A 15,887-nucleotide genomic window follows, 5' to 3' on the forward strand; every position below is an offset into this window, starting at 1 on the left:
CGAGTGCAGGAACCTTCGTCACAAGCAAAGTGACCCAGGTGCCAGCCTGACATTGCCATGATGCCCTAGTCCACTGCCAGACTGAGAGGGGCACTGCCAGGGTGCCAGACTGGCAATGCTGAGGTGCCTAGGTGGCATTTTGCCCGTCCTGGGGATCAGACCTGGGGTGACCTGCCTCTTTTGGGTGCGGAGGGGGGGGGGGGGGGGGCTTGAGGACCCCCTAACAGGTGAGTTGGGGAATCTGGGGGGGGTCACGTCTATACTCTCCCTGAACTAGCGAGTGGAGCTCCTCAGTGCAGGAAATCCAACTGAGTGCGGCCTCGCCAAGGCGTTCCAGCTGAGGCCACCAAAAGAATAAGAGTCCCGTTCAATAGCGGGGTCGTTCCTGGTGCTACAAGTGCCAGGAATGACCCCGCTAATCCTGCCCAAAGCAGGACTATTTTTTTTTTGTTAAATCACGCGCATAGAAGCTAATTCCCCTGGTGCAGAGATCAGAAATGAGGAAATATTATTTAAAAGTTAGAGCTTGACCAATCAGCAGTGAAATCAGAAAGCCAAGGGGATTGAAAACCTGGAATCCTCTGCTCCAAGAATCCAGGGAAAGTTGGAATTTTCAGGACTGAAGTTAATACTGGCCTTTAACCTCCATCTACCAGCGGGAAGCCGTGACCCACCAATGCTGAGCTAGAGAAATGCCCACAAACCAGTGGGCAAATGTCGCGACGACCTTTCCAACTCTGGCAGCAGCCTGGGGCCTGCGCTGGGACACACTGCGCAGGCCGCAGCGCAGTGCAGTTTAAATGTACCCATGCCCCTTATGACAGGGAACTAAGGGAGTGCCCACTGAGAGCAGGGATTTAAACTACAGGTTTGTATTGAGGACAAGCAACAAGTTTCACAGCTGCTTTAAAGGTATGTTGAAGTTTCTTTACAGTTTTTCTTTGTTCTTTCTTTGAAACATTGTTATTGTTTCTTTTAAAGTTATTTTTAATTTTATTTTTTATGATTGAAGATGATTATTATTTAATATTTATAAGTGAACATAAGTTTGTTATTTGTTTTAAATCGGGGAAACTACTATTTAAATCTGCACTATATTATTATATAACTTTATGTACGGCATGCTTAAAAGTGTTCATATGTTTTAATTTGGAATATGGCAACTGAAAATTTATTTTAAAAATTTAAGTATCCAATTCATTTTTTTTTCCAATTAAGGGGCAATGTAGCATGGCCAATCCACCTAACCTGCGCATCTTTGGGTTTTGGGGGTGAGACCCACGCAGACAGATGGAGAATGTGCAAACTCCACATGGACAGTGACCCAGAGCCAGGATCGAACCTGGGACCTCAGCGCCGTGTGGCAGCAGTTCTAACCACTACACCACTTTGTCACCCTGGCAACTGAAAATCTAGTTGGGAAGAAGAGAAGTCAGAACTTCTTGGACCACCCACAATGGAGATTCTTGAAACAGGACAACATGTAAATAATACTGTCTCCTTACAGACCTGCACAAGGGGTCATAAATTACGGTTATAAGTTGGTTCTGCCAAGGTCACAAGATTGAAAAGTGCCCCCCAGGGCTTTTTGTTTTTGCTCTAATTGTCCTTGTAACATCTGACTTTTTTTCAATTTGTGTTTATCATTGTCATATATCTTCGCTTGTTTACTTCAATTATCTTATTCATTTATAATGATCTCATCATTAAATGTTGTGATTTGATGTTTGAATAAGATATTTGTTGAAGTTTGTAAAGTTTAATGGAAAACATTTATTAACAAAAATATTATAAATACAAAACTTTGTTACCATGTTAACATTTAACTTGACGTTTAACATTAGCGGCTGCTGTATGATATTCCATTTAATAACTACCTCAACTTTTCCAAATTTCTTACAATAAAATATATTTTTTTGCTTTAACGTTTTCTTTCTGTAAATAGAGGAGGGAGGGAGGCAAGGGGAGGGGAGGGAGGAGGGACAAGGAGGGAGGGTTCAATGTCAAAAGCAGCAGCACCAGGTGAACTCGAACTGACCTTGCGTCACCTGGAGCCTGGGCTCCCACACTTGCGAGATATATCTGCATCAGGCTCCATATTATCCTCCACTTCTGATGATAAGTCATCTTCCGGGTGACTGCTCAATCATTGCTTATAGACAAAGTTGTGTGATGCACAACATGCTAAGAGGGCAGCACGGTAGCACAAGTGGTTAGCACTGTGGTTTCACAGCGCCAGGGTCCCAGGTTCGATTCCCCGCTGGGTCACTGTCTGTGCAGAGTCTGCATGTTCTCCCCGTGTCTGCGTGGGTTTCCCCCGGGTGCTCCGGTTTCCTCCCAAAGTCCAAAAACGTGCAGGTTAGGTGGATTGGCCATGATAAATTGCTCTTAGTGTCCAAAAAGGTTAGGAGGGGTCATTAGGTTACGGAGATAGGGTGGAAGTGAGGGTTTAAGTGGGTCGATGCAGACTCGATGAGCCGGGTGGCCTCCTTCTGCACTGTATGTTCTATGCTACAACTATCGTGAGTTTCATCTTCACTGTTAAGGCAGGGCGACAGTTAGTTCAGCTTCAGGTTTTCCTTCAACATTTCACAAAGATCTCCATTGCTTCCTTACTAAAGTGCAGTCTCCTGACACATATATCCTCTCACATCATTTCACGTGATGTCCTTTGCCTGTACTGTTACGGTTCCCACACCAGACCCCAATTCCTTTTAGGAAATCGCGAGACCCCAGTTTTTCAATTTTGTGTACTGTGAGGAAAAGATACTTTGCTCCCGGAGGGATTCCACTGACGACTAGGGATCTTTCATATTAAAACAAATGTTATTAATAACATAGGATTAACCCCATTAACATCCACGGGAAAAGCAGCTTTTCAATTAACAGTTAAACAGTTTCATAAAAAAGAAAGGGCTTTGAGCTTACTTTCCCATCTACTTCTAAACTTTCAACTAAGCAAACTTTCACACACACAGGTCAAATGCCACTTATTGATTTAGTTAACACTCGGGGGTGGCATGGTGGCAGGGTGGGTAGCACTACTACATCATGGAACGGAGGACCTGGGTTTGATCCCAGCCGTGGGCCACTATCCATGTTGAGTTTGCACATTCTCCCTATGTCTGTGTGGGTCTCATCCCCACAACCCAAAGATGTGCAGGGTAGGTGGATTGGCCACGCTAAATTGCCCCTTAATTGGAAAAAATGTTTAAAAAATTTTTTTTTGTTAAAACTCAGTGGCTTACAGATGTATTCACAAAGCTTTGGGAGAGAAGCTTTCAGAAGTCAGTCTGAGAAACACATCTCCTTTTCTCAGAATCCAGGGCAGAACTCTAAAAATAAAAATAATAGACACCGGGCAGGGCTGAAAACGAAACCAAAAACAGACCCAGACCCTCCAATGATTGACAGTCTGCCCGGATGTTAATCCCTTAATCACAGCTTTAACAGACATACATCTGTATAGCTTAACCTAAGTACTTTTAGGAACATTACTGCAACAGACACATAGGGGGCGCGATTCTCCCTTGCTGCGCCGTATGGGAGAATTACCATTCGCGCCATTTTTTCCCGCAGCGTAGGTCCGACGCCGGCAGGCGATTCTCCGAGGAGAGGAGAATCAACGCCATTTGCGCCACCGCATTTGGCGCGGCGCCATTGCAGGCCACTGTCCACGGCTGGGCCGCCGATTCTCCGGCCTTGATGGGCCGACCGGCCGCGCAGGAACGGCAGAGTCCCGCCGCCGCCGTACACCCCTGCTCGCAGCCGACGGGAACTCTGCACGCAGGGTCGGGGGGCGGCTGTGGGGCGGGGAAAAGCGCTCCTTCACCAGGGGGGGCCTCCGATGGGGTCTGGCCCGCAATCGGGGCCCACTGATCGGCGGGCCAGCCTCTCTAGCCCCGGCCCTATTTTATTACGCGGCCGGCCTCTGAACCCCCACGCCATGTTGCATCGGGACCGGCGCACTGAGGAAGTCCCCCGCGCATTCACATCTTGGCGCGGCCCAACTGCGCATGTGCAGGTTTGCTCGGTGCCCATTTGGTGACGGGAAGTGAGGCTGGAGTGGCGTGAACCGCTCCAGCGCCGTGCTGTGGGGGCCAGAATCGGTAGTGCCCGTGCCCGTTCCGCGCCGTCATGAAACGCGAAGGCGTTCACGACGGCACGAACACTCGCTCTCCATTTCGGAGAATCACGCCCATAATATAATATATATAAACAATTTCCGAGATTCATCACAATACACTGGGATGGGTAATTGATTCACTTCCTCATCAGGCGTTCATGTGGCCTGACTCCAGATCTAGAATCTGTGCTGGATTCTGCCATACCTGTCAGAGAGAAAATTCACAGTATCTTACAGGAGACTTAAATACGTCAACTAAGGCATTAAACATTGTTAACACATTTGAAGTCATCACTAAGGCTTGTAAGGATCAACATTACATCAGGGAGACTCTTAAACAACACAGCTTAAAATACATTGCAAAATCCAAACATGTTTTGCTACGCATCAGCTGGGATGACCATCGTACTAAAATCAGGGTCCTTGAAGGAGCCAACAGCTCTAGCATTGAGGCCATGATCATCTGAAACCAACTCCGCTGGGCCGCCCATATGCTTAGGATGTCAGAGTCTCGACTGCCAAAGCAAATCTTTTTCACCCAGCTCAAGGAAGGATTCTGAGCAAGAGGAGGACAAATGAAGCACTTCAAAGACACCCTGAAGGCTGTCTTTGATATGGTGAAATTCCTAGTGGAGCATTCTGCAAAGAAATGCAACATAGACATCAATGTCTGGGAGACCCTTGCTAAGAAGAGGCCTATATGGAGGAACCACCTGATTGAAGGGGCACAATTCTTCGAGGATTCCTGAAGATAAGAGGAGGCTAGGAAAAGGAGCCTGAGAAAGGAATGCCTGTGATTTAATGTCCAAGGACCAATTCCACCTCCCAGAAACATCTGCCAAGTGTGCGGTCGAAGAAGCGGCTCAAGGATTCGGCTCATCGGCCATGCAAGAGCCCACAGACCACCTGACCAGTAACACGGGGTTTCTTAGGTGGACGAAATTCCCAAGTCCCCTTTCCCCCCGCCACTTATTGTGTCAGCTAACAGTTTAGTTTCCCCCGAAGAGGTCGATAAACGGCTGCCACCTCCGGGTGAACCCTAACGTTGATCCTCTTAGGGCAAAGTTAATTTTCTCAAGCCTGAGAAACCCAGCCATGTCGCTAACTCACGTCCCCGATTTCGGGGGCTCCGAGTCCCTCCATGCTAATAAAATCGGTCTCCGGGTTACCAAGGAGGCAAAGGCCAAAACATCAGCCGCTCTCGCCCCCTGGCCTTCCGGGTCTTCCGACACTCCAAAGATCGTCACCTCTGGACTCAGTGCCACCCTCGTTTTTAGCACCATGTATATGACACCTGCAAATCCTTGCCAGAATCCCCTAAGTTTCCAACATGTCCAAAACATGTGGACACGATTTGTGGGCCCGCCTGCACACCTCACACACCTGTCCTCTACCACAAAAAACTTGCTCATCCGGGCCCCCGTCATGTGTGCCCGGTGAACCACCTTGAATTGTATCAGGCTGAGCCTGGCACGTGATGAGGACGTGTTGACTCTGCCCAGAGCATCCTCCCACAAACCCGCCTCTAACTCCTTTCACAACTCATCCTCACATTTACGCTTCCCCTCCCCCACCCCCATTCTAGAAATTACCTTGTCCTGTATCCCCTGTGGCGGTAGAAGTGGAAAGATCGAAACCTGCCTTCGCACAAAGTCCCTCACCTGCAGATAGCGAAACCCATTCGCACCCGGGAATTCAAACTCCTCCTCTAGATCCTCCAAACAAGTAAAGCTCCCATCAATAAGCAGATCTCCCAGCCTCTCAATATCTGCTCTCTGCCACCTCCGAACCCCCCCATTAAACCTCCCCGGGACAAACCGATGATTACCAAAAATTGGAGCCAACACCGACGCTCCCTCCACTCCCATATGCTTCTGCCACTGTCCCCAAACTCTCAGAGTTGCTATCACCACCGGCTTGTGGAGTACCAGGCCGGCGAGAACGGCTAAGGTACCGTTACCAGTGCTCCTAAACTTGTACTCCGACATGATGCTGCCTCTACCTGCTCCCACGCTGACCCCTCCCCCACTACCCACTTCCTGATCATGGCTATATTTGCCGCCCAGTAGTAATTCCTAAACTTCGGTAGGGCCAACGCCCCCAACTCGGCTCCGCTCCAACAGCAGCTTCCTTACTCCCGGGGTTTTACCCAAACAAACCCAGAGATCACCGCATTAACGCGCTTAAAAAAGGCCTTTGGGATAAAAATAGAGAGACACTGGAAAACAAACAACAATCCCGGGGGAACCATCATCTTTACGGTCTGTATTCTCCCCGCCAGTGACAACGGGAGCATGTCCCACCTCCGAACGTCCTCCTTCATTTGCTCAACTAACCGGGCCAGATTTAGTTTATGTAGCTGCTCCCATTCCTGTGCCACCTGGATACCCAAGTATCGAAAATTCCCTCCCATCACTTTAAACGGCTACTCCTCGAGCCTCCTCTACTGTCCCCTCGCCTGGATCACAAAAACCTCACTTTTTCCCAGGTTCAATTTATATCCCGAGAACCGGCCAAATTCCCCTAAGATCAAACAAGAGTCCCAGGCCACCGACACAAACCCAAGACGCCTATGGCAGGGCTTACATGAGATCACAGGCTACAAAGCAAAGCCAGGCCTGGGGCTGGAGCATCCTTCCCCAATGAATTGGACAAGTTCTATGCCTGCTTTGAACAGTCAGCCAATACATCGGTACCACCCGCCACAACAGCCTTGGACACACCCATACCCACTATTACAGTGTCAGAGGTAAGAGCTTCTTTCTTGAAAGTAAACCTGCGGAAAGCGACGGGCCCCGACAGAGTCCCTGGACGAGCACGCAGAGCCTGCGCTGACCAGCTGGCAAGTGTATTCGCAGATATCTTCAACACCTCACTTCTCTGCTCCGAGGTCCCTACCTGCTTCAAGAAGACCACCATATACCAGTACCAAAGAAGAACAAGGTAGCGTGCCTCAACGACTATCGACCGGTGGCCCTGACGTCTGTTACCATGAAATGCTTTGAGCGGCTAGTAATGAGGCGGATCAATGCCAGCCTCCCAGATGGTCTCGATCCATTGCAGTTTGCCTACCGCGGCAACCGATCCACAGCAGCTGCTGTCTCTCTGGCCCGACAATCAACTCTCAAACATCTCAACAACAAGGACACCTACGTCAGACTGCTGTTCATTGACTACAGCTCAGCATTCAACACCATTATCCCAACAAGACTAATAACCAAACTCTGCAACCTTGGGCTTGACCCCTCCCTGTGCAGCTGGATCCTTGACTTTCTCACCAACAGACCGCAATCTGTCAGGATAGGGAACAGCACCTCCTCCACAATAGTCCTCAACACCGGGCCCCCGCAAGGGTGTGTGCTCAGTCCTCTACTGTCCTCCCTATACACACATGACTGTCTGGCAAGATTTAACTCCAACTCAATCTATAAGTTTGCAGATGATACGACTGTGGTGGGTCGCATCTGAAACAACGATGAATGAGACCACAGAAGGGAGATAGATCACTTGGTTGCATGGGTTACCGAAAACAACCCCTCCCGCCCCCCGGTCTACATCAATGGCTCCGAAGTAGAGATGGTTGATAACTTTAAGTTCCTGGGGGTCACTATCACCAACAGTCAGTCCTGGTCCACTCACGTTGATGCAACAGTCAAGAAAGCCCAACAACGTCTCTACTTCCTACGGAAGCTAAAGAAATTTGGCATGTCTGCATCGACTCTCACAAACTTCTACAGATGTGCGATAGAGAGCATCCTATCCTGCTGCATCACAGCCTGTTATGGCGACTGCTCGGCCCAAGATCGCAAGAAACTGAAGGGTGTGGTGAACTCAGCCCTATGCATCACACAAGTTTGCAACCCCCACATTGATTCTGTAAACACCTACTTTGCGGCGGGAATTCAGTTGTTAGAATGGGCGGAGCTACAAGTCGAGCGGTGAGTATTTAAACTAGTTGCTTCGCGGATTCAAGTCTTTTCGGCGAAAATTCAGCTGTTGGAGTGGGCGGAGCTACAGAGTCGAGCGGTGAGTATTTAAACTAGCTGCTTCGCTGCTTAAACATCGGCCATAGGGTCTTTGGGGATAAATTTGAAGAGTGACATCACAGCAAAGCAGTGACCTGATTGGCTGGTAAGGAAAGTGCTCCAATTAGCAGTAGCTGGGAGAAATTTTACTCTTCGTGTGTTGGTAAGTATTGTGATTGGTAAGTAAAATCTTTATTCCTTTCACTTATTCATTATTTGATATTATATTTGAAATCAGTTAAGGTAAAGTGTAAAAATGGCAGGAGATCCCAGACCCGTGTTATGCTCCTCGTGCTCAATGTGGGAGTTCAGGATGCGGCCGATGCCCCGGACTCCTTCATGTGCAGGATGTGTGTCCAGCTGCAGCTTCTGTTAGACCGCATGACAGCTCTGGAGCTGCGGATGGACTCACTTTGGAGCATCCGCGATGCTGAGGAGGTCGTGGATAGCACGTTCAGTGAGTTGGCCACACCGCAGATTAGGATTGGTGAGGGAGACAGGGAATGGGTGACCAAAAGGCAGAGAAAGAGCAGGAAGGCAATGCAGGTGTCCCCTGCGGTCATCTCCCTCCAAAACAGGTATACCGTTTTGGATACTGTTGGGAGAGATGACTCACCAGGCGAAGGCAGTAGTATCCAGGTTCATGGCACCGTGGCTGGCTCTGCTGCACAGAAGGGAGTGAAAAAGACTGACAGGGCTATAGTCATAGGGGATTCAATCATAAGGGGATTCGACAGGCGTTTCTGTGGTCGAAAACGAGACTCCCAAATGGTATGTTGCCTCCCAGGTGCACAGGTCAGGGATGTCTCAGATCGGCTGCAGGACATACTGAAGGGGGAGGGTGAACAGCCAGTTGTCGTGGTCCAGAAAGGCACCAACGATATAGGTAAAAAACGGGATGAGGTCCTACAATCAGAATTTAGGGAGTTAGGAGATAAGTTAAAAAGTAGGACCTCAAAGGTAGTAATCTCAGGATTGCTATCAGTGCCACGAGACAGTCAGAGTAGACATTCAAGAATAGTCAGAATGAATACGTGGCTTGAGAGATGGTGCAGGAGGGAGGGGTTCAGATTTTTTGGGACATTGGAACCGGTTCTGGGGGCGGTGGGACCATTACAAATCGGATGGTCTACACCCAGGCAGAACTGGAACCAATGTCCTAGGTGGTGCTTTTGCTAACACTGTTGGGGAGGTTTTAAACTAATGTGACAGGGGGATGGGAACCAGATTAGGAAGTTAGAGGTACAGGGAGGGGTCAAGCACAGGAAGTAAGAGGCAGCAACTAAAGCCAGTAAGGTACTAGATAATAAACTCATTGTGACTAAGGGGAAGAGTAGACAGGGAAGAGATGATGAACACAACGGGACAGGTGGTCTGAGGTGCATTTGTTTTAATGCGAGAAGTGTAGCAGGTAAGACAGATGAACTTAGGGCTTGGATTAGTACCTGGGAATATGATGTTATTGGTATTACTGAGACTTGATTGAGGGAAGGGCAAGATTGGCAACTAAATATCCCAGGGTATAGATGCTTCAGGAGGGATAGAGAGGGAGGTAAAAGGGGTACGGGAGTTGCATTACTGGTCAGAGATGGTATCACAGCTGTAATTAAGGAGGGCACTATGGAGGATTCAAGCACTGAGGCAATATGGGTAGAGCTAAGAAATAGGAATGGTGCAGTAACATTGTTGGGACTTACAGGCCTCCCAAAAGCGAGCGTGAAGTAGAGGTACAGATATGTAGACAGGTTATAGAAAAATGTAGGAGCAATAGGGTGGTCGTGATGGGAGATTTTTACTTCCCCAACATTGAATGGGACCCATGTAGTTTTGGAGGCGTAGATGGAGCAGAATTTGTAAAGAGCATCCAGGAGAGTTTTTTAGAGCAGTATGTAAATAGTCCAACTCGGGAAGGGGCCATACTGGACCTGGTATTGGGGAATGATCCCAGCCAGGTGGTTGAAGTTTCAGTCGGTGATTACTTTGGGAATAGCGATCACATTTCCATAAGTTTTAGAATACTCATGGACAAAGATGAGAGTGGTCCTAAAGGAAGAGTGCTAAATTGGGGAAAGGCCAAGTATAACAAAATTCGGCAGGAGCTAGGGAATGTGGATTGGGAGCAGCTCTTTAAGGGTAAATCCACATTTGAAATGTGGGAGTCATTTAAGGAAAGGTTGATTGGAGTGCAGGACAGACATGTCTCTGTGAAAATGAGGGATAGAAATGGCAAGATTAGGGAACCATGGATGACAGGTCGAATTGTGAGACTAGCTAAGATGAAAAAGGAAGCATGCATAAGATCTAGGCGACTTAAAACTGATGAAGCTTTGGAGGAAAATCGAGAAAGTAGGACAAATCTCAAACGCGCAATAAAGAGGGCTAAAAGGGGTCATGAAATATCTTTGGCTAACAGGGTTAAGGAAAATCCCAAAGCCTTTTATTCGTATACAAGAAGCAAGAGGGTAACTAGAGGAAGGATTGGCCCACTCAAAGACAAAAGAGGGAATTTATGCGTGAAATCAGAGGAAATGGGTAAGATTCTTAATGAGTACTTTTCATCGGTATTCACCAAGGAGAGGGACATGACGGATGTTGAGTTTAGGGATGGATGTTTAATTACTTGAGGTCAAGTCGGCATAAGGAAAGGGGACGTTTTGGGTATTCTAAAAGGCATTAAGGTGGACAAGTCCCCAGGTCCGGATGGGATCTATCCCAGGTTACTGAGGGAAGCGAGGGACGAAATAGCTGGGGCATTAACAGATATCTTTGTAGCATCCTTGAGCATGGGTGAGGTCCCGGAGAACTGGAGAATTGCTAATGTTGTCCCTTTGTTTAAGAGGTGTAGCAGGGATCATCCAGGGAATTATAGACCTGTGAGCTTGACGTCAGTGGTAGGCAAACTGTTGGAGAAGATACTGTGGGATAGGATCTATTCACATTTGGAAGAAAATAGACTTATCAGTGATAGGCAGCATGGTTTTGTGCAGGGAAGGTCATGTCTTAAAAACTTAATAGAATTTTTTGAGGAAGTGACAAAGTTAATTGATGAGGGAAGGGCTGTAGATGTCATATACATGGACTTCAGTAAGGCGTTTGACAACGTTTCCCATGGCATGTTGATGGAAAAAGTGAAGTTGCATGGGGTTCAGGGTGTACTAGCTAGATGGATAAAGAACTGGCTGGGCAACAGGAGACAGAGAGTAGTGGTGGAAGGGAGTGTCTCAAAATAGAGAAAGGTGACTAGTGGTGTTCCACAGGGATCCGTGCTTGGACCACTGTTGTTTGTGATATACATAAATGATCTGGACGAAGGTATAGGTGGTCTGATTAGCAAGTTTGCAGATGATACTAAGATTGGTGGAGTTGCAGATAGCGAGGGGGACTGTCAGGGAATACAGCAAAATATTGATAGATTGGAGAGTTGGGCAGAGAAATAGCAGATGGAGTTCAATCCAGGCAAATGCGAGGTGATGCATTTTGGAAGATCCAATTCAAGAGCGGACTATACGGTCAATGGAAGAGTCCTGGGGAAAATTGATGTACAGAGAGATCTGGGAGTTCAGGTCCATTGTACCCTGAAGGCGGCAATGCAGGTCGATAGAGTGGTCAAGAAGGCATACAGCATGCTTGTCTTCATCGGACGGGGTATTGAGTACAAGAGTCGGCAGGTCATGTTACAGTTGTATAGGACTTTGGTTAGGCCACATTTGGAATACTGTGTGCAGTTCTGGTCGCCACATTATCAGAAGGATGTGGATGCTTTAGAGAGGGTGCAGAGGAGGTTCACCAAGATGTTGCCTTGTATGGAGGGTGCTAGCTATGAAGAAAGGTCGAGTAGATTAGGATAGTTTTCGTTGGAAAGACGGAGGTTGAGGGGGGACCTGATTGAGGTCTACAAAATTATGAGAGGTATGGACAGGGTGGATAGCAACAAGCTTTTTCCAAGAGTGGGGGTGTCAATTACAAGGGAGTCACGATTTCAAGGTGAGAGGGGGAAAGTTTCAGGGAGATGTGCGTGGAAAGTTTTTTACGCAGAGGGTGGTGGGTGCCTGGAATGCTTTGCCAGCGGAGCTGGTAGAGGCGGGCACGATAGCATCATTTAAGATGCATCTAGACAGATATATGAATGGGCGGGGAACAGAGGGAAGTAGATCCTTGGAAAATAGGCGACAGGTTTAGATAAAGGATCTGGATCGGCGCAGGCTGGGAGGGCCGAAGGGCCTGTTCCTGTGCTGTAATTTTCTTTGTTCTTTGATCTTGTTCCTGCTACCTCAGAAACGCAGACAGCATTGTCAGAGACCCCTCCCACCCAGGCTTTGCCCTCTTCCAGACCCTTCCATCAGGCAGAGGATACAGAAGTCTGGAGACCCGCACATTCAGACATAGGAACAGCTACTTCCTCACAGTTACTAGACTCCTCAACGACGCTCCCTCAGACTGATCTGTTCCCTGTAAGAACACTATTCACGATGCCCTATGCTGCTCTTGTTTGGCCTTGTTACGCATTGTAACAAATCACTATTTGTTGACGCACCACTGTCAATGTACTCTGTCGATTATTCTTTTGTCTACTATGTACGTACTGTGTACGTTCCCTTGGCTGCAGAAAAGTATTTTTCACTGTACTTCGGACATGTGACAACAAATATCAATCAATAATCTCTTCCATCCCCCCTAAAGGGTCAGAAATATACAGGAGTAGGTTGTCTGCATACAAGACCCTGTGTTTCACCCCCTGCCCCCCCCACCGAACTAGCCCCTTCCAGTCCTTTGACGCTCTCAGCGCCATTGCCAATGGCTCGATAGCCAAGGCAAAAAACAATGGAGAGAGTAGACACGCCTGCCTCATGCCCCGGCTCAATCTATAGTACTCCAAGCTCACCCAGTTTGTCCGCACACTCGCCACCGGCACCTGGTACAGCAACCGGACCCAGTCTACAAAGCCCTGCCCAAACCCAAACCACCAGGAAGGAAGGTGGTTTAAAGTGTGTCTTCTTCAATGCCAGGAGCATCCGGAATAAGTTGGGTGAACTTGCTGCATGGGTTGGTACCTGGGACTTCGATGTTGTGGCCATTTCGGAGACGTGGATAGAGCAGGGACAGGAATGGTTGTTACAGGGGCCGGGGTTTAGATATTTCAGTAAGCTCAGGGAAGGTGGTAAAAGAGGGGGAGGGGTGGCATTGTTAGTCAAGGACAGTTTTACGGTGGCAGAAAGGACGCTTGATGAGTACTCGTCGACTGAGGTAGTATGGGCTGAGGTTAGAATCAGGAAAGGCGAGGTCACTCTGTTAGGGGTTTTCTATAGGCCTCCGAAAAGTTCCAGAGATGTAGAGGAAAGGATTGCAAATCTGATTCTGGATAGGAGCGAAAGCAACAGGGTAGTTTGACTGGAAACGCAATAGTTTGAGTACTTTAGATGGGTCCGTTTTTGTCCAATGTGTGCAGGAGGGTTTCCTGACACAGTATGTAGATAGGCCAACGAGAGGCCAGGCCGTATTGAATTTGGTACTGGGTAATGAACCAGGACAGGTGTTAGATTTGGAGGTAGGTGAGCACTTTGGTGATAGTGACCACAATTCGATTACGTTTACTTTAGTGATGGAAAGGGATAGGTATATACCGCAGGGCAAGAGTTATATCTGGGGGAAAGGCAATTATGATGCGATGAGGCAAGACTTAGGATGCATCGGATGGAGAGGAAAACTGCAGGGGATGGGCACAATGGAAATGTGGAGCTTGTTCAAGGAACAGCTACTGCATGTCCTTGATAAGTATGTACCTGTCAGGCAGGGAGGAAGTGATCAAGCAAGGGAACCGTGGTTTACTAAGGCAGTCGAAACACTTGTCAAGAGGAAGAAGGAGGCTTATGTAAAGATGAGACATGAAGCGTCAGTTAGGGTGCTCGAGAGTTACAAGTTAGCTAGGAAGGACCTGAAGAGAGAGCTAAGAAGAGCCAGGAGGGGCCATGAGAAGTCTTTGGCAGGTAGGATCAAGGATAACCCTAAAGCTTTCTATAGATATGTCAGGAATAAAATAATGACTAGGGTAAGAGTAGAGCCAGTCAAGGACAGTAGTGGGAAGTTGTGCTTGGAGTCCGAGGAGATAGGAGAGGTGCTAAATGAATATTTTTCGTCAGTATTCACACAGGAAAAAGACAATGTTGTCGAGGAGACTACTGCGATTCAGGCTACTAGACTAGAAGGGCTTGAGGTTCATAAGGAGGAGGTGTTAACAATTCTGGAAAGTGTGAAAATAGATAAGTCCCCTGGGCCGGATGGAATTTATCCTAGGATTCTCTGGGAAGCTAGGGAGGAGATTGCTGTGCCTTTGGCTTTGATCTTTAAGCCATCTTTGTCTACAGGAATAGTGCCAGAAGACTGGAGGATAGCAAATGTTGTCCCCTTGTTCAAGAAGGGGAGTAGAGACAACCCCGGTAACTATAGACCAGTGAGCCTTACTTCTGTTGTGGGCAAAATCTTGGAAAGGTTTATAAGAGATAGGGTGTATAATCATCTGGAAAGGAATAATTTGATTAGAGATAGTCAACACGGTTTTGTGAAGGGTAGGTCGTGCCTCACAAACCTTATTGAGTACTTTGAGAAGGTGACCAAACAGGTGGATGAGGGTAAAGCAGTTGATGTGGTGTATATGGATTTCAGTAAAGCGTTTGATAAGGTTCCCCACGGTAGGCTACTGCAGAAAATACGGAAGCATGGGATTCAGGGAGATTTAGCAGTTTGATCAGAAATTGGCTAGCTGGAAGAAGACAAAGGGTGGTGGTTGATGGGAAGTGTTCAGACTGGAGTCCAGTTACTAGTGGTGTACCACAAGGATCTGTTTTGGGGCCACTGCTGTTTGTTTTATAAATGACCTGGAGGAGGGCGTAGAAGGATGGGTGAGTAAATTTGCAGATGACACTAAAGTGATGGAGTTGTGGATCGTGCGGAAGGATGTCACAAGTTACAGAGGGACATAGATAAGCTGCAGCGCTGGGCTGAGAGGTGGCAAATGGAGTTTAATGCAGAAAAGTGTGAGGTGATTCATTTTGGAAGGAATAACAGGAAGACAGAGTACTGGGCTAATGGTAAGATTCTTGTGGATGAGCAGAGAGATCTCAGTGTCCATGTACATAGGTCCCTGAAAGTTGCCACTCAGGTTGAGAGCATACGGTGTGTTAGCTCTTATTGGTAGTTGGATTGAGTTTCGGAGCCATGAGGTCATGTTGCAGCTGTACAAAACTCTGGTGCGGCCGCATTTGGAGTATTGCGTGCAATTCTGGTCGCCACATTATAGGAAGGATGTGGAAGCATTGGAAAGGGTGCAGAGGAGATTTACCAGAATGTTGCCTGGTATAGAGGGAAGATCTTATGAGGAAAGGCTGAGGGACTTGAGGTTGTTTTCGTTAGAGAGAAGAAGGTTAAGAGGTGACTTAATTGAGGCATACAAGATGATCAGAGGATTGGATAGGGTGGACAGTGAGAGCCATTTTCCTCAGATGGTGATGTCTAGCACAAGGGGACATAGCTTTAAATTGAGGGGAGAAAGATATAGGACAGATGTCTGAGGTAGGTTCTTTACTCAGAGAGTAGTAAGGGCGTGGAATGCCCTGCCTGCAACAGTAGTGGACTCGCCAACACTAAGGGCATTCAAATGGTCATTGGATAGACATATGGATGATAAGGGAATAGTGTAGATGGGCTTTAGAGTGGTTTCACAGGTCGCCGCAACATCGAGG

General features: G+C 47.7%; 1 long non-coding RNA gene across 1 annotated transcript in view; it reads left to right on the forward strand.

Moving 5' to 3' along the window:
* Positions 1-1,897, forward strand: part of LOC140384853 (uncharacterized) — a 69,794-nt gene extending 67,897 nt beyond the window's left edge. The window contains exon 3 of the long non-coding RNA XR_011933174.1: positions 1,219-1,897. This is a non-coding gene — a long non-coding RNA (uncharacterized lncRNA). The remainder of the gene's footprint in view (positions 1-1,218) is intronic.
* Positions 1,898-15,887: the final 13,990 nt, after the last annotated feature.

The sequence above is a fragment of the Scyliorhinus torazame genome, chromosome 10 (assembly GCF_047496885.1).
Source record: "Scyliorhinus torazame isolate Kashiwa2021f chromosome 10, sScyTor2.1, whole genome shotgun sequence".
Taxonomy (NCBI): Eukaryota; Metazoa; Chordata; class Chondrichthyes; order Carcharhiniformes; family Scyliorhinidae; genus Scyliorhinus; species Scyliorhinus torazame.